We start from the raw sequence: 25,374 nt of genomic DNA on the forward strand, positions 1-25,374 counted from the left end.
GTATTTGTTGTTGTTTCTGACAGGTTGACCAGACTGGATCACTGTGTCAGAGACCCGAACCAAGGATCTTGACTCATGCGCATTTAATACAACTTGACTTCTTGAGGACAGCAAGTATTTCTCTGAAGGCCTGTCCCCTCAAAGTAGCACAGAGGTAAGGTGGACAGTGCAGCTAATGCTCCAGACTGATGGTGCTGGGTTATGGTCTTGCTATGGCTTGCTGCAGTGCTCTGAGCAGTTTTTTTTCCATTCATTTGTCTCAAGGGAGACTTTGTCCCCTCTGCCTGCCATATCTGTAGGGGGTGAAACATTGCGTTGTGTTTACAGCACAGGAAATTTTTTCAGCAAAAATGTCCTTTCCAAAGATCAAGACTAATCACACAGTTGAGTCAAATATAGGCAAAAAGTGTGGGGCAAGTATGATGAAAAAGGAAAATGTTACATATAAGATATTAGTAAAGAAATACTTAAACATCTTATTCTGAAATAATTCCATTTTGAAAATTATCTTAATTTTAAAAGAAAGCTTATTAAGAAAAGGAAGAAAGAAGTGTGTATGGGGGAAAGGGGTTAAGTAAGAAGTGAAAGAAAACGTTCAGGTTTTGATAGGACAAGATGTTTCAGGTCAACCAAAAATGGACAAAACCAAACAGAAAAGCCCCGTAGTTCTAATTGCAATGACTCATGGAAACCAGATCTAGAAAAGATGAGGCCCTTAGTCCAAACCCTTAATCCCCTACTAGTATGTAACATTGTTCCCTGCACTGTGTACCAGTCCTGTTTTAAATGATGTGATTTTCCGTCATCCCCTTGGGATACTATTCCACAGCCTAATAGAATTAATCTGCTTACTTCTCTTTCAACCCCTGACCACCGCAGATGCAATTAGTAGTAGGCGACAGGCGGATTCTGTTTCCCATGCTGTATTATGAAAGCTTAGGGCTGTATTGTGTTAAACCAGACATCAGTTGCAAGCGTGTGTGCACGAGTGTAACTTATCTGTCAGTACTCATTACAACCCCATAAACATCTCTGAACTACAGGTTTTCAGACTCACATGAGCTTTTCTGCAATCTTAATTCAGCATCTGATAAGGCATGGACTAATGTATTTGAATGCCTGTGAGAAAGATAGTATGACTGGAAACTAAAGCAAAATGCAAAGTCATTTGCTGCTCTTGCTGGACACTCACTTGAGGGAATTTGGTTCTCTATTTCAGGAATATTCCCTGGCCTCATTTTTGGCTTCTCTCACGGACAAGCTGGTGGGAACTGTATGAAATTGTTTTTTGCTCATAGGTATGGTGTGGTGGGAGGTACCACTGCACCTCTCTGTCTGTGGATTTCAGGACTTTCAGGTGAATGTTTTGGGCTTCTGCTGCTGTTTATTGAGAGGCTCTAGTCAAATTAACTAGATGAATATAGAGTCAAACAGGAGCAGGAAAATCATAGTCGGTCTTATTTAGTCTGTGTCTCCACATCAGACATCTGTATTTTTGCTTACCGGTGAAAAGGTCTTCCCTGGTGCTGAGTCCAGACTAGTTCCTGCTCATCCAGCAGAGAAAGGGGCTCTGAGTATTGCGTTCTGGAGACTTTTTCCTTGCCTCGTTATGTCAGTCCTAGCAGACTGATGGTTAGTATTTATATTTAGTTTCCCATTCCCAATTCTTGCACCTTCTCGTCTTTTCCAGCTGTGCAGGAAAAGTAAATAACAGAGCTGAATTTTTCTCTGAAACGTTTCACCCATATTGCTTCATAAATCTGGGGAAGTTTCAGTAGTGAGAACTGTCATTTAGTTTCTAAAGCACATGGATGGGGTTAGGACCTGTTTATATGGGGAGGCTATTGCAACAGCTGATTTTACTAACTCTGATTCTGCTAACACTTGAATGCATCTGTTTCCAAGAATGAATTAAGAAATGCATCCTCTTGCAAAATAATTGCTGTTGGATGTCTGGATGAAGCTGCGGTATGAGGCAGGGGCAGGCTGGGCATGAACAACTGCTCAAGTGCCACCTTCTGCATGGGCTGTGGTTTGCAAATAAATCCCTAATGTGCTATAGCTCTTCTGGAGTATTTCCTCAAATATAAAGCCTAAATATGAACTTAGCCACTAGATCTGTGTTTCATTATCAAGGTAAGTTAATTAAGCCCATTAAAACTTGTCTAGATTGCCTGTATTTATCAGATGAGTATTTCCTAACCCCTGAAGATCAAGTTGCAAAGCTTTGATATGTTGGATGAGTCCAGTGCTAATTTACCCATTGTTTTTAATTAGTTGAAATTATTTTCTGGCTTGCTGCTTTGCTGGTTCACATGGGTTTTTAGCGTACTTTAAAGAATGGGGAAACGTTGACTGAAGCAAGAGGTAATGATCTGTAGAACTTTAGATCATCTGCAGTTTGTGTTCCCCTTAGTTGCTTTGCCAGGGAGGCTTTATTCCAGTGGCAGTAAACCAGAGGCAGAAAGGTATGGTTTCTTCTGCACTCTTCCCTTTTTCTTCCCCCAAAAGTTCATCTTGCTGCTGGCTTTTTAAAAGCACTGCATTAGCTGGGATGCTGTGAAATAAAAGGCGTGTTTTAAATACGGATGCTGGTGATAGTCCTTTCAAAAGCTGCATTTCTCAAGCTGGGAGCTATTGACCCCTTTCAGTGCAGTCACAAAGAAAGCCAAGAGGAAATGGAGGGTGAGGGCCAGCAGGGAATATATATATATAATTTTTTTTTTCCCCAAGTCATCGTCTTACTCCACCCCCCACCAGGCTGGCTATTGTCTGAGACTCCACACAGGATACCAGTTGCCATATAAGGAAAATGGCATCATGCTACATTCTTTCTAAAAATTGATTTTTTACAGTTGCCTTCTTTCTTGCTGAAAGTTGTTCTGGTTTTGTGTGAGACTTGGGCTCGAGGAGAGCAGTAGCCTCCAGAATGCATGTGTACAGCCTTGGTCTGCTCAAAGGATTTCACTTTGGCTCCTTTACTGCAGTTTGGGTGATTAGGCTAAGCAGCAGCAGCAGTAGTAAGTGAGGTTTGGGTATTATGCTAGGAGGAAAGGATGTTGCTGTGAATTTTCCTGCATCTTGTGCTCAGGAATAATCCTCCTTACCTTTTGATTTTTCTTGCTTAAGAGTATGATCAGGCAGTGGGACAGAGGCATGTAGTGTCCCCTCTGCACCCCTCTTCATTTGCAGTCTACAGTTATTATTAAGTTAGTGTTTCCAGTCCTGATGCAAGCACACCTGGACTCTTACAGCTCCATCCTGCCTTTTGTTCCCTACAGAACTGGCCCTATCTTGGTGCTTCAAACTGAGAGATCTCTTTCCACTAGTATTTCTATGATTTGTAGTCCAGAGCTGGGGGAAGAAAAGGTGCTGCTGAACTGCTGCTTCCTTGCCTCCCCTTTGCTTGAAAACACAGTTTATGAAATGGTGCTAATTCTTGTTGCAGTTTGTTAGCTGGGGACGTGGGGCTGCAGAGACAGGCGCCTCCACCTCCCAAGCTGTCCTTTGTTCATTCCTGTGGGATGCGCTGCAGCAGTTTGGGCCACCCACACTGGACTTCCTCTGCTCTGTCTAGCGACAGACTCCACCAATGGGGACTACCATAGACCACCTCTCCCCAAAGGCAGCTAAAGCATTTGAGCACACAGGTAGAATCGTTATGTGCAGCACTATTTTAGAGGCTAAGGCTTGTTTTGTCTATGAAGAAATAATCTGAAAGGGGTTTTGGGTGTTTCCACAGTCAGCAGAGGTGGGTCAGAACATGCCTGGTCTTGGAAATCTTTCTGAGGTTTAGTTTTTGTTTCCTGGGGCAGGAGTTGCTTGCTGATGAAGAAAAACTGCCCGATCTGAGGAAACAAGTCCTAACTCCAAACAAAGCCACTTAGTGGCTTGTGCTGTAAAAAAACAGTCAGAGCATCATCAGTATAAATAAGGCTGAATCCCCTGACTCTGGGAAGCAGAAGTTGAGCCTGAAGTGGGAAAGTAGAGGTCTAGGAGCTGGGAATACAGCCAGTTCTTGGAGAGGAGCGTGAGCATACGCATATGTGTGCTGAAAGGTTGGGGATGCTTCCCCTTGGAACTGGGATGCAGACGTTAACGCTGCTCCCTATGCTTGCCAGCACTTCTGACTTCCTGTGGTGCGCTCCCGATTGGTTCTCCCTATAAAAATCTATTGAGGTACTGATATGTTGCAGACCTCTTAAAAAACAGACAAAAAAACACTGCCCTCTTAGAAATAGCAGCAGCAAAGTTGGGAGGGTTCATATATAACAATCATGTTGTGATACTCAATGTGTGTTATGCTGTATGATTACAGCAGTGGAAAAAAAAAGGAAAATACTTTCTATTAACACTTTTCTGCAGAAAATGAATTGTTTGATATTATTAAGAACTGTGTATACTTTCGGAAATTTTTTTTTTCCTTTTTAAAATGTTGAATAACTGGGCAGCCTTTAAAGAAACGGCAATTTTGTGAAAACAGAATAAGGACTTTTTAAAAGATTCAGTGTTTTTTATAAAAGCCTGAAAATTGAGTCTACATTGGCCAGAGGAAGCAGATGATAATTACACTAAGGGAGTTCTAATTTTCTTTAATTTCTCTTTAGACTGTGAATTGAATTGTTTGGGGAAGCAGTGCTACTCTCATATCTCTGCAAAATAAGTCATCAAAACAATCTTCCCTTATGGTAAATTCTGCTTTTACTAAAGCTACAATTGTGGAAACTTCCTGAGCTTTACTAAGATGCTGGAGTGTGCACCAATGTAGAAGCAGCATGTCCTCATCTAGTTTTTTATTTCACAAAGAATAGGTTTGATGACTCCCAAATACTGTCTACTGTGGTTTCAAAATGAGATGTCCCTCATAGCCAATGGTGTGGAGCCATGCTCCTTGTGCTCTCTTCTCACATTGAGAATGAAATGGCTAACGTTTTTTGACACTTAAATGATTGTCATTGAACGTTTGAGTTAGCATCCATTGAGATAAATGGGACACTTTGCATTTCTCACCCAAGAGCTGTTGTTTCAAGCTCTCTGCAGACCCTCAGGCCTCCTTTGGTTACAGTCCACTTGCATTTATAAGGCTCTCTTTGTAAGTGTCAGCCAAAGATGGTATGTTAATTGTGTGTACTTTTATAAGTGAAAGATAAGCCTAAAGCGTGAGAGTCGGGTCAGCGATGTGCCCGCGTGGCACATAGAGTGCCTGTTACTGCAGGTTCAGCCGTGTTCCAAGTGTTCCCTCTGATGGGCAGCAGGAAGATGTGGGCTCCTGCCACTAAGGGGTCCAAATCAGGAGCTCTGCTGGGCCAGCCAGCAGGGAGGTTGAAGCTATTAATTTCTACCAGCTGTCTGTCCTTGCCATGCTGCTGGTGTGAGCTAATTCCTCAGGCCCTAAGTGGCTGCTGAAGAGGTGACACCTCTTTATTTCTTCTGTCTCTTCTGGGTCCTGGGGTGACACACACAGCTAGAAAACTCAAGACATCTCCAGCTGCTCGCTGCGGCTCGATCTGCCAGAGATGGAATTACCTTCTGAGAGGCATTGCCCTAGCGGCTTGGAGTGAGGGCTTCTGGTGCTGCCAGCGGTGCATGCATGGATTGTTTTGGCTGCACACATTTGCTTGTAGAGCTGGGGGCTGTGTGACATGTAACTGACAGTGAAGAAGGAGGAAATAAATTGTCATTAGAAATATATATCCATCAGTTACTATCACTTAGTTCTAGAGTTAGAGTGGCAGTTTAAACCTTTTTTTTTTTTTTGCCTGACTATATCATGAGTAAAGTGCTTTGTCAAAGGAAAATAGGGTTTACCCGATGTGACAGGGCAAGAAAGCAAAGCTACCTTTCATCAGTGCACTGAATCCTGGGGAGGAACTGCTGAGACAGTGTCACTCAGAACAGTAATAAAGGCTTTGCATTTCTTATTTTGAGATCCACAGAAGTATGTTTGCTTTTGATTTGTGAATTTTGAAAAATATTGAGCAAAGCTGGGGACTTAGTTTAATAGCTGTTAGAATTATTCCCTTACTGCAGAGATTTCTCAGGAAGCAGATATATAAGAAGGATATATGCGTGTGTATTTGAAGCCTTTTTTCTTGGACTTATTCATAAGAGCTAGGATCAGTAAAAAGTGATAACTATTAAAATCAGTAATAAGGATAGTATTATGCTGTAAGTAGTAAAGTGGGACTTGGGAGTTTTGCATTCAGTTACTACCTCTGTTCCCAGCTTGAATTCTGACAGTGGGAAGTAGCTTAATTCCTCTATGCCTTTATTTCCCATCTGTAAAAAGGCGGTAATAGAGCTGGTACATTTTCTATTGCAGAGAATGGCCACAGAAGTATTATATTTTGTGCAAAAACTGGCTTTATGAAACTTTGCATTCATTTTCACTTGTTTCATTCTGGAGCATTTGTCTTCTACAGTTTTGTTTTTGTTTTTTCTTGTTGTTGCTCCTTTCTATGACAAAGCAGGAATTGGGAAGGGAAAAAAAATGGAGAGAGAAGTAATCCAGAAATTGCCTCTCCCCACAAAAAGAAAAACTCCCCATCAAAAAAAAAGTCTTTACATCTTACATTAAAAAATTGAAACACAATTGATTTTTCAAATTGCAGAATATGAAGAGCTTATTATTACTTATGATTGCCCTGACCTGCTGTAAAGCAGAGGTTTCTTGCTTGCATGGCTGTGATGATTTAGTGCAAATTCTTGTGAGCTGTTCTGCGAGAAGAGCCTAAAGTTAGGTCAGCCACTGGGCAGAATTGTGCATAGTAAAGATAATGATAATCTAATGGCTGTTTTGTCCTTTGTAAAATGACTCATTCTCCAGCTAGCTTCTAATGGATGTGAGCTGCATCCTTGGCACACGTCATGTTTGTTGATGGTACTGGCAGATAAGAAACCAGGACCTGAGCAGCCTTGGACATGTGCTGGACATTCAGCTTTGTCTTCTTTGCTGGCATGTGGCCAAAGCTGTAAGGTGGAGATGACGTGCTGGCACTTTGTGGCTGGATGACATGGGGGCATATAATGGTAGTGCTTTGCCTGTGTTTTAGCTTCAGTACCCAGCATATGAAGGTGTTCAGCTGGCTGTTCATGGTAGGAGGAAGCTTTTCTTGGGAACTGGCTGTTCTGTAATTGCCATCTTGAACTATTTCTGGCACCTTTCCCTGGCCACTGTTGACGACGGGATATTAGAGTTTATAGCTACGTGACCCCACTCATTTTCCCATGTTCTGTTGCAGTGGTGATTGTGAGGCTAAGTAATGTACATGCCTGCTTACTGTCAAGGTGAGCCTTGCTGTATAATGCTAGAGACAGACAGGCGAACACACACTGCTATACAGTTGACATGTATGCCAGGGCAGAATCTGTCACTAACTCCTCAAGCTGACCTATACCATCTATAGCCTTTGTGGCTGGAAAGGACATCCAAGAATACATTTCAGGGAAGCTAAAAATAATAACTTCAATTTTAAAACTGTTCACAAAAAAACTCAATCTCCCATAAATGTTTACCCAACAAGAAGAAAGGGAATCAGTTTGTCCTTTTTCCCATGCTTGTGTTCAGCTTTCAGAACAGAGCTGTAGTTTATCGCAAGTTATTGGCCTGTTAGCTGAGTTGGCTTAGTGTACGGATTATGTTACTGGAAAGTAGGATTACTTGCCAGAACTGCCTTTGCTTTTCCATTTCCTTTCCCATCTCCCAATTTTCTGTGTTATCTGGTAGCTGCACTGAAGGCCAAACTCTTACTGAATTGATTAGAACCAGGAGTTGGCATTCTGCTGTTCTGTCTCCTTTTGCCAAAAGTATACAAAACAAAGGATATACATTCACACTGTTTACATGAATAAAATTTGTGATTTAAAATACCTGGAGAAGAGAAAATCAAAGCCCTGATTCCCCTAGTGACTTAATATGACCACAACATCTGTGGATAACATTCAGTGTGTTCAATATGTCTGCATCCCAGGAAGGGAATAAGCAATGGTGACTTTTAAAAAAGAGCAATGAAAAGCTCCACGATTTTTCTTTCTTTCTTTCTTTTTCTTTTTTTTCTCCTCTAGTCAGAAATGACTCATTTAGAAAACTTCATACTAAACAGATATAAGTATAAACCAGAATTCAGATGTTTAGAACCAGCAATATAAATCCCTAGTTGTACTCAGCAGTCCTGAGTGTTAGGTGTACAAACCTGAAAGCACTGCCTTAGTCTTCTGCTTGAAATCTTGGTCTTTTACTATGTATTTTTTCTGTTGGTCAGGAATAATGGTAGTTAATTGAAAGTGCAGCAGTCTGATGTTTCTTCTCCTCTGAAAAGAAGATCAGCTGTGTATATCAAATCTGGGGATCACTCCTCTGTACTAGATCATTTTTACAAAAGAGAGAAATTGCCCAACGTTTTTTTTTCCAAAGCTTTATGGAGACCATAAATCTTTATAAAAACAAGTTGAAATGAAGCAAATAGTTTCAGTCAAAAAAGGGTTGTATGTATATTTTTAAACATCAGAACATTTAATTCTAGATTTTTCTGAATAGCATATTTTTGTTTTAGAAATGCTAAAGGAGCTCCTTTAAACATTTAAAAAATAAAGCTACATGCCCCTTTAAAATATGATTCAACATTTTTATAAAAGAGGGTTTTTGATTTTAAAAACTCTGGAAATGTAATAAATGTTTCATTTCAGGTTGAACAAACCTTTGGAGAGTTGATGTGAAGAAATATCTTTGTATTGTTTTGTTTCAGTGGAAAAAAAAACCCTTCCAATTCAAACCAAAGCAATTCTTTCTCTTTGTTTTTTGATTTAGTCACCCAAACTACAAAACCTGTTAATCATCTTGGTACGTTCTTTCTGATGATACAAACAGAGAGTAATTTGACTTGGTTTTTGCTAGTAAAACATTGGTTGCAACTCCTTGCTGGAAGAGCTTGGTGCTTTTATGGCAGGAGAATGATCACTAGCATTTTAGTCATTTTCCTGATATCAGTTGCTTTTATCACTCCTAGTTGCAGGTAAATCCGTTTCCTGCAGCCTTTCTTGTTTCTGCTTTTCCAGCTGGTTTTGTTGAGTTACAGAGTACTCTCACTTTCAAGTCAAGGAATAAAGCCTGAGCGCTCATAGTTATGATTAAATGTCATCTTTGCAAATTTCTCATTTCTGTTAACATGTCCCGGTGAGGATTAAAATGCCTGCCCTCAACACCAGCAGTAGGCTGTGTTTGAGATATCTGAAGGATATTGTTATATTTTGCCTTTCTTGCCTATATCCCTCCTATGATGCCCTCCCCATTGAACAAATCTCTCCTCCCCGTCCCAGGTTGATGCTATTACTGAGGAATGTTGGACAGATATCATTGTACACACTGGAGGTGCCCCTGGTATGGGTTTTGAGCTTGATTTAAAAGGGAGGAGATGTGCAAAGGGAATGTTTTTTTTTTAGTGGGGATCCAGGCCTTAGTGCTTTACAGGACTGTTTGAAACATGCTCATCAGGCAGGGAGGTCTGTGGGTGCAAAGGAGGGCCAGATGAGCTTTTCATATGTTTCCATGCACTGCTCAAGGCTGCTGTCCCGGGCACGTTCTTCATTAATGCTTCTGGGAAAGGCATTCTGGGAATAATCAATCGGTGTCTCTCTGGGTTTCTTCTGTGAACTGCTCTGTCTTGTTCTTTTCAGTGCTGGTCACTTTCTTTTTAATTTGTGAATGAGGGATCAATTTGCACTGACTAGCACCAGGCAGGAGAGTTTGATCTTGCAAAGGGCTAAGCTGTCTGGCTGTACTTCTCTAAAGCATTTAAACAGGTATTTAGAGCTGTAGATCCTGAAGAAGCCAGTGGTGTTTGGGCTTTATTGAAGTGTGCTCAGAATGTCTCAACAGTTTCCTAGATCTGGATGAAGTTGTCCCCACCCAGCTCTGCTCTGGAGCCCTCCTTACCTCAGACAGGACCTCCCCACCTCAGCTGTGAGGGGTGCCATATCACTGAATGGCCACCTTCCTCACCTTTATTCTGTCCTCTCTCTCCTCTGCCTCCAGAGTCTTTGATGCAGCTCAGCTCTGCTCTCCTGCTCTGAGGTGATGGTGCAAAGGGCTCTTTGCAAAAAGAGCAGGAGAGGGAAAGGCTGTAAAGAAGACTTATGAAGAAGTGACTCAAGGCAGTCTATGTATAGGTGGGAATTTTGGGGGGAAAAGCTGGTTTAGTGTAAAAGATTGAGATATGCCTTCCTTCCCAGTGAATCAGTGGGCCAGCTTACGCAAATTGTTGTAAAGTTGGTGCAGGTGGCTGGGGAGGATACACAGGGTATTACAGAGGATCTGACCTCCTGGCACTAGAGCCTCTGCTTCAGAGAAGTAATGGGAATTGCATACTATGAATCAGTCATCTTCAGGCCAGGTGCATAGCGTGCATTTTGGCCAATCCCTTCTGACATTACGTATTATTGGTGACAAAGGAGCAAAGAAGAACTGTACTTACCTTTCCCTAGAGTTCAACTCGAGGTGATGCTGTATTCCAGGGAGGTAGCTCCCTACCTCTCTTAATGAGTAACTTTATACTGTGCTGTCTCCTACAGTAACAGCTGCTGCTACTAGAAGGAAAAGAAGCTTTTTGACAAGTCATTGAGGCTGTATAAATTGTTAAGAGAGGAGGAAAGGCACGGGCAGTGAACTAAGATTAGTGCAGGAGCCACGAGAATTCCTAAACTCCAAACAGCGCTTCTGATTTTAGCATTTCATGTACCCCTGTGTAGTATTTGTTTAATATTTCCAGTCATGATGGACGAAAGCAAAAATCTCAAGTGGATTGTATATCAGTACTGAGATGACTAGGAAGGTTTTTAGACCTTCCTAGGTTATGTTTGCTGGATGGGGTTATGTCATGAAAGATGTCTATGGCTAAGATCCTCAAATGCTGGTGTAGCATCAAGTAGAGTAAGGCAGGAAAGGACCATTATGCCTTCTTTTATCATACTAGACACAGAGTTTCTTTGAATTATGTCTGATTTGAATCAGAACATCTTAATGCAGCAGTTTATCATAGATTTCTTTCCTCTGTTCTTTCTTGTGTATTTGCAATTATATAATGTCCATATGGCAGCTTCAGCGATTATTTGGGAGACAGATGAATGCTACAAAACCTATATGAATTTACTTAAAGTTTTCTTTCAAATAAATCTATCCTCTGCAGCTTGTGGTATGAATGGCAGTGGCATGTAGATCATCTTTTAAGGGAATTGAAATACTCAGGGACAAGATTTATGTGTGTTTTAGCTCTTGTTCTTTGGTCTTTCCTCAAATACTATACCTCGGCCACAGTAAGAGGATCCAAATCTCTGTCAGCTTCAGCAGTATAGGGAAAGAGAGTGGGATGGGGAGAGCAGCATCCAGAGGAAACCTGCCCAAAACACCATGGTTGAAATCTTGTTGTCATGGAAGTTAATGGAAATACTCCTGTTGACCTCACTGGCATTAGAATTTTATCCCATATACTCATGAAGAAGTTTTTCCCTTTGCAAATATGAGGATTGATAGATTGTTTGTTCTCAACTGTCTTTTTGTTCCCCAAGACTGTCTTTGAAAGCTGGTGATGTGTGTGCACGTTCATTGTCTCATCTGTTAATCGTGACATTGCTAGGCTTTGCCTGGCCAAAACCCAGGGCCAGGAAATGAGACCGTTTTCAAGGTGGCAAGTAAACTTGGAAAGTTCCTGAAGTAGAAGGAGGTGAACCTAAATGCATGCAGAAGCATTGCTGAGAAATGAAAGAAAAAGTCAAACACGTTATGTTTTGATGGCTGTCCTTGACACCTCCCAAGTGAGCAGTGCTGGGAAAGCAGGTAACCCCAGGAAGACCTGGGAATGTGCTTTCTTTTTTAGAAGACACTTAGAGACCTTGCTTTATTCTCTGCCTTTATTCCTTAAAATTGAAAATGACCCTTCTCTCCTGCACTCTGTAAAATCTGTGGGGGATACCTGCCCCAGCTAGCCCTGATGTGAATTAAAGAGGTTTGCAGAGCCTTCAGCACTGCCCGTTGCCTGGATACAGGGCAGCCTTGCTTCTCCAGCCCCCCACATATGTATGCAAAAGCTGGGAGGCTGCAGGGGAGTGAGAGGTGGTGGAATTAAGCCCTATGCACCTGCAGGCAGGAGCATTAAGTCCACCTGATGCAGCTTGTAGACGAAGGGTTTCCTTTTACTTTGCTATCATTATTATTATTTATCATTATTACTGAGAGTAGAAAAGTGCAACCCAGCTGCTCAGTGCAGAGATCTGAAGGTTCCCGCAGGGTGAAGCGCTTCATGCCACTTAGAAAACCAGCCTTTGTGCTATCTCTTGAATAAGCATTTTATTTCAGATGCTTGTTCTGAGCCTCCTGCTGTTGCCTGCCACTACAACTGCTGACAAGCAGCCTTCCTGGCAATATGGCATCAGAGCCTGTGAGCTGGCTTTGCACTTGCTGAGATTGTGGGAGAACAACATGAAGAAGACAGTGGCCGTTGAATATTTAAAATAAAAAGTTTCCTCTTAAACGTGAAAATGCTCTTTGCACTCCATAGACATTGCTGCTCGGTGACAGCGATTGGCCAATTCATGCATTATTCCTGTGTTCAGACAGGACTATGCCAGCTGCATTGCAAGAAGGACTCCTCTCTTCTTGGCTGAGTACACGCAAAGCTGATGATTAACAGGACTGCCTGCCATATAGCATGTACGTAAATGTCTGTGAACTTTAATAACTGGGATCGGATCAGTGAAAAATAATTTTAAGCTTAGTTACTTTAAATGGGGCTAGTTCATATTGTAACATAAGCGTTTTTACTGTGTATGTCTGTAGAACAGTGCTGCTTCAAACAGCACTTGGGAACTGTGACAACGAGCATTATTAAAGTAACAAAAATTAATCTTTATATTGTGATGGCACGCAAGATCTCTAATAGTGAATCGGTGTCTCTTTACACTAAGCGCTGTAAATTTGTGTGACAGAAGTACTATCTAAGAGCATGCACATTCAACTTTAATACAAGACGCGAAAACAACCGAGTATAATGCAGCAGAGGGGGAAGAATGAGTACCTGAGCCAGGCCTCTTTGAAGTCAATGACCTTCCTATTGACCATGTTGGTCACTGGTTTGGGTCTTAAATAGTTTCCTTGTTGGACTTCCAAAAATATATTATCACAATCTCTGTGAGATGGAGTTCAACAACGAACAAAGTTTGTCCTACACAAAGATTGCCCATCTTCATTGCTGAAGTTCACTGCGATTCCTTGTTAGGTGATTGTTGACAGGCCAGACTGAAGATTAGAAACTGCTTTGTCTTGGCTTTTCTGAATGGAGTAGAAGAAAACATAGTATATTTATAGGCTGTATGTGCATGGGTGTGTGTAAATATACGTATAAATATGAAAAAATGCACATACCAAGCCACTGCTTGTTCTTGTCAGCAAATAACACTGTCCACACACAGAAGCTGAAGTATCTGTTGTAGGTAAAAAGTCCAAGCCCTTCCCTCTCCCCCATAGGTGAAGTTAGATACAAAAATGCTTTGGACTGGTATGGGCTTTTTGTCATTGAAGTTGTTTCTTCCTGTCCTTTTCCTTTCTTCATAAATACATTTGTTAGGTGTTTCATCAGTTCATCTGTTCAGGTAAAACAAATGCAGCTTTGAGAATGTTTGCAAGTTGAAGTTATCTGTTGCAGTTAGAATAATTATACCTGAATTTTATTTTAGAGAAGGAAAATAAATACTTTGTGGCTTCTGAATGTAGATAGCTTCTGTGGTTGCTTTGATTTTTGGCGACAACAGCCTGGGCCGCTCCATGTCGTTTACACTTTCCCAAAAAGCTGGGCTGAGGCAGGGCAGTGGAAGGAATAAGCCCTTGAGTGCCCCACGTTTATTCCATTGCAGGGGAACATCAGGAGAACAGCATCCCAAGAGTGCTTTGCCAGGAGCAGCCCAGTAGGTCTGGCAAGGCAAAAAGTTAACGTCGTTGTTGTGGTGTGAATCTCTGAGAGGGTAGTGTTATGATCCAGGTTCTCTATAGAAGTTTTCTGCTGTTTCTGGTATATCAGTCAGTCTGCAGCTGTTTCTGGTTCTGCTTCTTAAAAATATAGATGTCTCAGAGCATTTTAACTGGAGAGTATTTCCTAACATCCAGCTGGCATGCTCCGTGGAAGTTGCTTAGATCTAGCTGAATAGTTGTTTCATATGCTACTCACTCTAGTATTATCTTTCATCCCTAAATTCCCAAAGTGTTTCCTAACTTGCACATAACAGAAATGCAAGGGACCTTTTGAGTGGGGACATAAGCAAAAAAACCTCATGCCTTTCATCAAAAAACATTGCTTTCCAGCCCCAAAGACTAGCAACTTTTATCTGTGTAAAACATTGCATCATCCTTAAGTTAGGCTAGTCAAAAAGGTGTGTCCTCTTTCATCTATTTCATGAAGGATATGTTGGGTTTTGAAATTTTGGGGAGATTCTCATTTTTTCTGGTATAGTCCAAAATTCTAGACCCTTCAATAGTTTAATGTAAAAAAGTAATAGTAAAACAAAAAAGACGTAGGTCTATATGACTACAGGATCCCTTCTCCTAGAACCATCTTAGTTTGGCTGGTGAAGTTCTGGACTCGATATGCCAGCAATTATGGTACTTGTCTGGGTCAAGGGAAATGTAAATTCAATTCCTTGGTGAGAATTGGGTAGATCGGGAATATCAGCCTGCATCTTTTGCATCCCAGGATAATTCCCCATCTGCTACACCTTTGGCTAGTTAAAACATTTTCTCTTGCTTTGATCCATCCTGGACTCACAAATATATCCAAAAAGTCTGTTTTCAAGCCTTAAAAAGGGGCAAGAGGAAGCAACAACAACTCTCTGTCTTCAAACTGAAAGGAATTGTCAGCTGACAATTTCTCTGGCTTCATCTGGAAGATGCAAGAAACTCTCTGGACGCCCATGATATTCCATTTTGCAAAATTACAGGAAATAGATGAGAAACGCTGTCCAGATAGTTGCATTTGTAAAAGGTCAGAGTTTTATTTTGAAAGTGTGGTATCAGACTGCAGTCATCTGTTTGTATTTCAGTAGTTCCCTAAATAAGCCGAGGGTATTGCTGTGCAAAAGCACACTTGCAAGATCTTTGTACTGGAAGGCAGTCTGCTGTGAGTTAGACTCACAGAGAGGGCTGTAAAGGTGAGTTGAGCAGCAGAACTACAATAAGATGAAGAGATGTGAAAGAGTTAGGAAATAGCCCTTGGAACCCGTGTTCTCAGCTTCCAGCTGAGCTACCTTACCTCAGTGTGCGGTTGCAGCCTTTTTCTAACGTTCCTGTCTGTGCTGAGGAAAAAGAAAAAAAGCTGGTGAAAGCAGTTTCCTTTGGCTAAGATCCATCTCTTTATGCTATTCATGTTGCCAATATAGGTTTGTCTTTTGCACAGTCTGGGAGAAAATTGTCTAGGAGAAAATTAACTGGATATCCAGCATAAACATAGGACATGCTTGCTGGGTTGACTAATAATGAAGAGAAGGTGAACTATCTTCTTACAAATAACTGCTCACTTTATTTGGCTGATCCCCCCTTGCTCCCTGTTTTAATATCCTTGTCAGCCTGTTGGCAAGAGGCTGAAGCAGCGCGAGCCGTCCAGTTAAAATACAGAGTAGCCAGAAGTTTCAATCAACTCCAATTTCCTTGGACACTTACTGGACATTCATTCCAATTTCTATAAAAATGTCTGGGCAACTTGTTGCTTAGCATTTCACCTCATTTGTAGCTGCTACTTTACAATGCTGTTATTTTAAAATGTAATTTTACAAGTGTGACTTTTACTGACTGTATTTTATTTTTTATTGTATATTTTTAAGTGCCAAGAGTATGAGCAGGGTAGGGAGGGGACCAAAATTCTAACAGGTAATAGAGAGTTCTGGTCATTCTTGATTCTGTTCCTGTTTAATATTTCCATTGCTTCAAGTGCTTGTAAAAATAGTATATGATGAATATGCAAAATGTATTTTAAAATGCTTCCCTTTATTTGCAAAGAAATTTTCTCTGTTCAGCCAGATTAACTGTAGCTAAAATATGTGCTGGTTTTATCCCTCCGGGAAAGACTATTCTATTTTCCTCTTCTGAGAAAAGCTGCTTGGATACAGAATCATACCTCTGGCAAACCAGACCTGACCAAGTAAAGGGAAGGGTTTTTTTTTCCTATAGGCACTTGTCTATTGCAAAGTTGTGGGGTTCCAGGATTCAGCCATGAGGTGGGTGCATCGAAGCACGACATAACCATATCTTCAGTGGAGCCTGGGTAGAGTGTGGAACCAGAGCAGGAGAGGACGTAGCATGGGGACTAAGTGCCTCCAAAAAAGCAGTGCCTGGACACTCAGAGCAGGGCGCCTCTTGGGAGGTGAGTGTGATTCTTGCCTTTGATAAAAGCCGCTGAGAGGGGAATGGCAAAGGGATTTGTGCTTTAGAAGCAGGGCTGTGTCTGTCGCCTCTACAGCCAGCCAGCGCCCCTCAGATATGTGCTATCTGTCCTTTCTACCCCTTGCTTTCCTGAACAGTAGAACAAAACAAAACCCCCAAATCACATAAAAGTATGTGGGGAGGCAAGAATTATTTATTGAAAATTTTGCTCTGAATGAATGTTTAAAGCGCGTTAATAAGCCAGCATGCCTAATAAAAAGAAAAAAAAAAAAAGAAAAAGGGAAAACTGAGGATGATGGAAAATAAATCCCACTGAGTCTTCAGCATCCTGTCTGAGTCACTAATTCCCTAAGGCAGAAAACAAAGCAAGAAAAAAATGTTTGTTTTCACATACCAAAGGCAAAACACAGCCAGGTATGATTTAAGATGAGTCCTGAGAGACAAGTCCCTTTAATGTAACTTATGGATGAGTTGAAAAAAATACAAATAATTTTTTTCTTTTCCTTTGGACAAGGCACCTATTAATTTCAGTGGGACTCATGCCCGCGTGCCTTTTGTGATTGGAGCTATCCCAAAGCGTACAAAGACCAGTGAGCGTTAGCACTAGGGCACAGGGAGGGCTTAGCTGTGTGAGTCACATTTTCCACAGGCACAGCTCCTCTCCTGGCTCTACTAGAGTACACCCGCGGGGTCTTTGTCCAGCTTTTTGCTTTCTGTCTGGGTTCCCGCACTGCCTCTCCCCATCACTCCTCGTCTTGTGTGTTGTGCCCCTTCATGAAATCCCTGGCATAGGCTTCAGCATCATAAGGTTCCTTCAAATAATATCTACAACTCATGAGGGAAGCAGCAGAGTATTTGTCAGGTTCCCCGAGGCTGTATAAATGCTTTCGCAACTGAAGGCAGTTTATAAGTCTACTCAGCTCCAGAATCACACAAGTTTGATGGAAGTTTTCTACTTATGATGGGGTAAGAGAGCAGAGAGCGCGACTAGTGCGACTTTGTCCTAGTAAATAACCTCTGGCTGGAAGCAGTCTGTTAATACTTTTAAATGAACTACTGCTGCGGAGCTCAGGGCTGGAGCCAGAATCTCAATAGAAGGTGCATTACTATTACTGTTCTGATTATGCCAGATAATTTTGCTCTTCTCATTTACAGATTTAATGATTTGTTAATAATGCCTGATTGGGGAATATAGCATAGAGTCTATCAGCTAGGGTGGCATAATGGCATTAATAAGGGCAATTGAGGTTGTTGCTATAATCTTGTTTGTACTTTGGTTTGTTAATTGAAAATGATTTATCTTAATATATAGATATAGAAAAAAGCTTCATCTGTGAAGCCTAGGCGGCTTAAAGGAAAAAGGGATGTGTCTTTCTCTCTTGTTTATATGTCGTTGTGGTAGGTGTATAACAGTAAGCATATAGAATTGAATCAGTGTAGCCTGTATCAGGTACTGTGTGTCTATGTTTATATTTTATATAAATAATAGCATGTGCTGTTACTCATGACTGTACATGTCTCTTGTAGTAAGACTTAGCACTTAGGTCTGTCTGTGATATGTGCGATTGATTAGAGCGCTTTTAAGGTAGGAAATGGAAATGAGACACGTACGGCCTGTTGAATGTTTAACCCTGGAGAAGAAACTTGGCATTTCATCTTCCGTCAACGTTTGCCCATAACTACTATTAACATTCATTAAGGAGATACTTATGTGAACTCCCTGTTAGCCCTAATTAGAGTTAATGGAAGATATGTGTGGATGTTAACAGGATGAGACACAACCAAGCTTCCATTTCCAAGGTTAAATATTCAGTATCTCCCTCTTAGACATCTTCAGCATCCTCTAATCATGAAGTCAGCCTCATGCAAAAGAAGAACAGTTTTTCCTTCTTTTTTTTTTTTTTTCCCCCTTTTCCCTCCAGTTACAGCCCAGCTTGTGCTATTTGGGATTAAATTAAAGAGCAAACAAGGATATGGCAGTGACTTCAGTTACCCTTACTAATGTAATTATCATAGCTCTCCTCCACTCATATTGTACCTCAGAATCAGACTTTATTAGCAGAGCTCTTGCTGTCCTTTTAATGAATAGTAGTAGGGATCACTTAGAGGGGCTGGAAGGGCTTCTGCTTTGTTCTGAACATCATAATAAAGAGCTCAGGACTGAGCTCATGAGTAGGTCATATAATATCCAAGGTGTATACAGTTCCTAGCACAGTGGTATTACTTGACACTGTAAAGAAAGACAGACCTTCCTCTTCAGCACTTGTTAGCTAATCTTTGGTATTTTGAAAACCACTGTGAATGAAAAGTTGAGGCTGCAAAATTTGCAGGTTGTCTCATTATCTTGCTGTTGCGTAAGATGGCCTGAACCTGCCATTAAGCTCTGCTTAGCAGGTCAGTGTCCTTGTGGAAAGTGGCTTTTCAGGACTGACTTGGAGTCTTGCAGGCATCCCTGGGAGCCCTGAGGCTGCCTCTAGTGGTTTCACACCCTCCTCAGAGAGCCCGGTGCATTTACTTGTGATCCATTTCCTTTTCAGGGACATGCACTATGACCTCAGGTGGTGAATTGGACAAAAAGTGCCTTTTTTTTCCGCAGATAGCTATGGGGCTGCCTGTGGTTCTCTTTGATCGTCGCTTTTTGTATTATGGCACATACAGCTAGATAAATTGTTGTAGTGTCCCTCCAAATACTGCTTGGTGACAACATTATTATTATGCAACTCGTAGCTCCTGCGTGCTTGTTGGTTATCGCCACAGGAACGGTTACCCCAGTTTTTCCAGCTGTGGTGATTCCAGGTGTAAGAACTGATCTGTGCTTGGCTCATGTCCCAGATACGCTCCTTTCCACAAACCTCACAACAGCCCATTGCTGTCTGAAGTCCCTATGCTAATATTCAGAAGTGTGTAGCAGAAGGATCCCAGGCGAAGGGAGTCCTGGGGACCTGGCAGAGCACGGGACCTTTGGGGATTGCTGTGAAGGCAGACTGCTCGCATTTTAACTGGAGAATGAGTTGAAGGAAGGTTGGTAGATTTTGCTTTATCCAGTTGTCAGTTTATTCTGTTGATGTTTTATTTCTATTTCCAATTGTGTTATTACAAGTGCATGTTATGTTTTCTGATGTTGTTCACAGAATCTGTTGAGCTTTGTGATTAATAGCGCTTCCTTGATTTAAAATGTAAAGTCATGTTTGCAGATGCCAGATCTGCATGGACATTTTTCTTTGCGAGGGGGGAAAAAAGGCTTTGACGGTATTTTGCTCTGGGGTATGGAATAAGCTGTGATGGCTTGAGAGCTCTTGTTGGACATTGTTTAAAGTAGACAAGCGCTAAGAAACCTTCTTCTGCACTATGCTAATTTAGCTCTACCTGCATAGTTAGTGGCAAAATTCCCCACCATGGTATGTATGCCTTACCATAGTTTATGGGTGAGAATATATTATGCTGCTGTAAAATGCATTCAGATCTCACTATAAAAATGCTGCATCATCTTCAAAAAGGCAAAAGCCCCTGAATTTTAAAGTTCCTATATATTTTATTTAAAATGCTCACTAAGCCTCCTGATACAGTAGGAAAGAAACTGATTCTATGAAAGGATCATAGTCACGGCATATCTTTTCATTTCATCTAGAGAAATGTGGCCTCACTTGGAACAGAAGTTGACTGAAGAGACCGTGCTCAGGTTGTGTGGTTGGGGAAGTGAAACGCAGTCTGAGGGATGATGTTGTCAGACCCACTGGCCTTAAGCAGCCTTTGTCCCAGGCAATTTCCCTTGTTTTTATAAGGCGTTACAAAATGGAGGTCTGCAGCAAAGCTAATAACCACAGGTGGTAACTTAAAACTGCCTCCTTAATTAAATCCTGCCTTTTCTGTCTTTAATGTAAATAGGGACTGTGTGAAGCAAGTGCCTCCCCATCTCACCTATGACTCATATAAAAGTATAATGTTTCCTGAAGTAGATTCCAAGTCTTCAGCCAAACCCTTGCACATGGATGCCCTCATTAAAATCAGGTGGCTTTGTAGGTTAATTACTGATCCGATATCCATCACTGTAGTCATTTTTTTCCTGCTAAATGACTGGATAAGAGCTGACATTAAAAAAATATCCTGCCCCTAGATGGAATTTTTTTTTTTAAAAACTTTAGGTCAAATACTAGTCCAGTCGAAGGGACCAATTTCAAAAATCACTGAACCAATAATAAAGATTTAAGTAGGGGGAAAGTCATTCTGGGTGTTTGGTGTAGGCCTAGCATTATTACATTGAATCTATAGAAAGGAATCCCCCAGAATATACTGATAGATTCAGTTGTTACCTGATCACCTCTGATTTGCCTTCTTTGCCACAAAGATATCCTGGCTATTTACCTCCAAATGTTTTGGAGTCACTGAACCCATTTGTAATCCTCCAGGAACAGCAGGGGAAGCAGCAGATAAATGTTAGCTGAGAAAACTGAATGGTTTTCCCCTGGGATAATGGAAAGATAATGTACTGCATGAGGAGATGCCTTCTCACCAAAAAAATGACTTTCTGGAGCAGATATTTCCAAACAGGATATGTAAAGAACTTAAATGGGAGCTTTAGCTGAGAGCTTGCTTGGCTTTCACTTTTATTCTTTCATTCATTCTTTTGGACTCAAAGATTTTTTGGATACTTCTGAGCAAAATCAAGTTTGTTTAAATGAGAAATCATATGTAAAACTCGGTAGAAAAAAATACAGAATATCATGTGCAGTATATGGTGCAGATAACAATGTAAAGACAGTGCATTGCACAAGAGGTGGGAAGTTAAGAAATAAAAGATGAAATAAACCTTCTCAATCAAAATTTGAAGCAGTAGAATTGATGAGGAAGAAAGATACCAGCAGGTCCCAGCTTGGGAATTGTGGTGGTTTGGTCAGTCGAGGCACGGTGAGCCCATGCTCGTTTCAGCAGCTGTAAACTCTCAGGAAACCCTGCACATCTCAGCCTTCTCGCCCTTCTGGGGCTCAAGGGCCTGAAAGAGGGAAAATCGGCTCTGTTGGTCATGTATGCTCAGCTGCAGTGAGCAGAAGCATTCAGAGAGCAAGACTGGCAAAGGACAAACTAGGAGTCAAACAAAAGCAGGTTTTACAGGGTGGGCCAGGGTCACCACCTGCTTTCTGCTTGGCCCATAAGGATTGTGCAGGCTCAAAAAAGGGGAGTTGCCTATCAAAACAACAGGTCCCTGAGTACGTCTGCCCCCCTCATATTTCTCTGTGCGTCTCCAATACCTAGTCTTCTCTCCCATCAGAGAGGAGCTGCCACCACCTCCAGGGCACCTGAGTGCACAGCTTGAAAGGATGGAGGTTAAATATGGATCCTGAGTGCAAGGAGGCTAGTGTCACTAAACAGGCTCCGATCAGCAGTACTGGAGGGCTAATTTACATGAGTGCTACTGATGACCAGGTTAATATGTTTCATCCAAAAGGTGCCAAGAGCAAACCTGTTTTCCAAGGACTTGAAATAGGCAGTTCCTGACTGTATGGACTTTTGCTCTGAGGCTTTTCAGTTTTGTGTGTCAGTTAATTGGAGTGCCTGCCTCGGACTCCTATGCAGCCTGTGCTGACTAGAAAATTTATCCCTTAGCTACTTGGGAGGGAGCGGCTGTACACTCTGCGTTTTCCACAAGTACCCCCTACATGCACCCTTTGATTTTTACCAGCAGCCAGCATGCTGACCCTTGATCCCAGATGCCCTGAAGACTCTTGTGCCCTCACTGACCTCCTCAAGGAGCTAGTTCACACTGCCATCAATGGGGAATAGCAGGCAGTGTTGTGGACTGCTGTGGTGATCCCCTTTGTTGCTGGCATGGGATGAAGTGTAACAGGTCCCTGACATCTGGTGTACACATGGCCCTCCTGCAAGGGTCACATGAAGTCACCAGCAGCTGTCTTCCCCTGATGTCACTGAGAAGCTCTTGCCTCCTCTCCAGGAGACACCCGCTCTAATTGGATACATAAGCAGTCTTGAGCCCATCCTTCTGGGGAATGTGGCAAAGACAAAGTACAAGCCATCTCATCGTTCTCTGACCAGTCAGCTTGAGTTGAGAGGTATGCATTTTGTGTGGAGGACCCCACCAGGGGTTTTATACCTGAACAGTTTTAACTGATACTGACAATCACTGGAAAAGCTTATTTTGATCTGAAAATGATCATATTTTGAATTTGGTCTTTCTGAACAGTTCTTTCCTCCTATGCTTTCAATACGGGCAGCCTGCCACTCCTACAGTATACTGAATTAAATCTCTCAGACTCCATGGGTGGCAGATAAGTGTTACTGTTAACTCTGTTAAATGGAGGGGGCAGGGGGAAAGAACTTGAAATGACTTGCCAAGTCTGTGAGTTGCTGCTAGAGCTGTTAGCAGAACTGGGATTATTAAGCTGTCTGAGCACTAGACCAAGGAGGCCACATAAGCTGCCCAGGACAACTGCTGGGGCATGAAAGTCTTGCGTTCTCCTCCCTTCCAATCCACTGTCCTACTAGGTAAGCTGGGGCAAAGCCACGTCAGCTTTCTGGGTGTCTGTTTGCCTATATGTAAGAGGGAGACAAAGACACTGAGCTTCATAAAGGGCTTTCAGCTGGACTGTGGAATGCAATCTAGGAATGAAGTGGTGTTAATATCCAGATGCAAATGCACAGTGGTTTGGGTATCAGCAGACATGCAGAATGGTGACCACAAATCTTGTTTTGAAACTTGTCACATAATTTATCTTCAGATGCATTTGTACAGCAAGATAGCACAATATTTTCAGAAAGATTTTTCTTCCCATGCTGGCAGCAGTGATGGGAGAACAGGCTGTTAAATGGTGCATCACTCAAGTCAACTTCTCTTGTCCTCCATGAAGAGCTCATGAAGAGCTCATGTCCTCATGAAGAGCCAGTTAGGCTGCTCTGCAGTCTAACTGGGAGAATGTCTCAAAAGGGCTGTCTCTCTGTGGTAAGAAATGGCTTGAACATCCTGCTCCTCCCCTTCTATCTCAGCCTAAACCTGAGCTGCTTTGGCCATTTGCCCTACAAATCTGGTTTTGATACTTTCAAAGAATATATATTTTTTGCCAAAAGGCAGAGATGCTTTCAAATTTTATGCTCATCAAAAATAGAGACATAGCTGAAGTGGGAGCGTAGTAAACTTCAGTCATTGAAAACTGGTGTGATCTTGCAGTGAGGACTCAGACCAGACCTGATTTATGCACCCATGAAATCCTGCCTCTTGCAGGAGATCCGGTCTTAACAACAGTTCTGTTTGTTGTCCTTCTCCATAAACAGATTGCCCCGTCTTTGTAGATGACACAAAAAATAAAAATTGGCAGAGCAGATCAGACCGGACTCTGTTCTTGCTTCAGTTGGGTGCAGAGAGCAAGGTGCTCTGCTTGTGCCCTGCCGCAAGATGTTTTTTGTACTGCTTTAAGGCCATGTGAGTTGCCTCATGGTTGGTGTTTCAGATCATGCCTTCACCATACACTTGTACATTTGAAATTATTCCATTTAGTTCAGAGAATGTTTTACATCTTTAGTTTCTAACTACTGACTCCTAGCAGGTAAAATATCAGTGAAGACTAAGAAAAAGAGAATTCATCAGCATTCAGATTATTTCCATGGTTAAATTTGCTGTTTCATTTTTGAAAGAGTCTCTGTGACACCCTGTCAGTGCATGCCAATTCTTATGTATGTGTATGATTGATGGCGGTTCAGGTTTCGCCCCAGGCTATTCCCAGTCTGCTTGCAAGTGATTCTGATAGTGAAGTTGCCGCGGCTGCCCTTATGTGTTATTTAGCAGAGGTAGAAATGTGCTGGCCCTGAACACTTTGCAACAAGAGATACAATCCTTTTCCCCTAAAGCTCACAAACCTGAAAACAAAGCCTGCCTGGGGAGACTCTTTGGCACTGTATTAAATATCCTTGCTGAGAAATGTTTTTTTTACAATTACAGTCTTCCTAATAGGCACCATGGGTAGTATCAGCACAAAGCTATCTGTATTACATGATTTGACCTGCTTTAACCCTGTCCGGTCGCCTGGAGATGTAGGAAGTTAACTCTGTTCAACACAAGGGTCTCATCTTTTCTTTTAAGCAAAGCAAAATGGTTTATTTAAAGTACTAGCTTTAGAAGAGATGTTACACTTTTTGTGGGTGAAATTCACCCCCATGTGGAAGGCTATCAGAAAGCCTTTGCATCCACTTCATCAGCACTTAAGAGGCTGTCTTTGTGTACAGAAATGAATTGCTCCCCAAATCTCTCCTCTTAAGTTCCCTGCAGGTACACTATACTTAAGAATAAGGATGTTTTGGGAAAATGTATGCATCATATATGATGATTTTTTTTTTCCCAAGGGGAAAAAAGGCATGCTCTTTTAACTTGTTAGCAAACATGAAATATTTGACCCAAAATAAAACCTTAATGAAGACTAGATCCATGATATTTTTTCTCTCCATAAGAAGTTTTAAGTCTGATTTACTCAGTTTCCCTTATCCCATGGACAGATAACCGTCATTGCAGAGAAAGTGTTTTAGGTGCCAAGGAAACCAGTTTCCCGTTATTATTCTTGCCTCAAAAAAGTAAATCTATGGACTTCTCAAGAATCTCCAAAGTACTCCTTGTTGCCTAGTTTTTCTGCAGTGTGAAACAGATGGCTCCTACCCAAAGAGCCACCCGAGGGGCTCTTTCACAGGGGGCGAACATGCCCCTGCGAAGAGGTGCCACGCTGCCGTGCAGCGCTGGGCCCCGCTCTGCAGCTAGCGGGGAAGCCCCTCAACCCCGCGCATGCCGCGTGGCAGCAGCACAGCAAAGGCAGTTTTCTTCCCCCTGGCCCTGGCAGTCTGATTTATGAGCGCTACAGCGTGTGGTTTGCCGTCTCACTTCATAAACACAGTCGAGGCGTCAGCAGAGGAAGTTTAATTAGGCCCCTTTTATTTCTTAATTCCTCGAAGTGCTGAAGTGTGCTGGC

General features: G+C 41.9%; 1 protein-coding gene across 14 annotated transcripts in view; it reads left to right on the forward strand.

Annotated features, from left to right (window-relative positions):
- The window catches only part of TSPAN18 (tetraspanin 18), a 132,735-nt gene that overhangs the window by 73,369 nt on the left and 33,992 nt on the right, over positions 1–25,374 (forward strand). For 8 of the 14 annotated variants that reach the window (XM_068945572.1, XM_068945576.1, XM_068945579.1 and 5 more), the window contains one exon: positions 24–154. The gene's annotated coding sequence lies outside the window, so the exon portion shown is untranslated. Of the gene's footprint in view, positions 1–23; positions 155–12,603; positions 12,701–16,341; positions 16,395–25,374 lie in introns of those variants that run through there. The other 6 variants (XM_068945585.1, XM_068945583.1, XM_068945578.1 and 3 more) reach the window with 2 other exon arrangements.

This window comes from Struthio camelus, chromosome 5, assembly GCF_040807025.1.
Source record: "Struthio camelus isolate bStrCam1 chromosome 5, bStrCam1.hap1, whole genome shotgun sequence".
NCBI lineage: Eukaryota > Metazoa > Chordata > Aves > Struthioniformes > Struthionidae > Struthio > Struthio camelus.